Here is a 370-nt window from a genome sequence, read left to right as displayed (position 1 = left end):
GCTTAAACAGGGCAAGTCTTAAATGTGTTTTTAGCCTCTAAACATGTTCACGATGTCATTACAAGTGCCTAGCCATGTGCAGTGATTCCTTCTGAGTGCACACAGCAAATTTGACTAGAGTAGATGTGACAGAAAGGCATAAAAGTAGTGTTAGTGTGGACTTCACCGGAAAACAGGAAATGAACAGAGATCTGTGCACTGGCTGAATTAACACAATTTTTATGCCTTACTGTCACATCTACTGCAATCAAATTTACTGTGTTCACTCAGAAGGATTCACTGCACATGGGTAGGCACTGGTAATGACATTGTGAACATGTTTAGAGGCTAAAACATGTTAAAAACTTGCCCTGTTTAAGCCTGTTGGGTG

Source organism: Etheostoma spectabile, unplaced genomic scaffold (assembly GCF_008692095.1).
Source record: "Etheostoma spectabile isolate EspeVRDwgs_2016 unplaced genomic scaffold, UIUC_Espe_1.0 scaffold314, whole genome shotgun sequence".
Classification (NCBI taxonomy): Eukaryota; Metazoa; Chordata; class Actinopteri; order Perciformes; family Percidae; genus Etheostoma; species Etheostoma spectabile.
The sequence above is the reverse complement of the archived record's forward strand: the minus strand, read 5'-3'. Positions refer to the sequence as shown.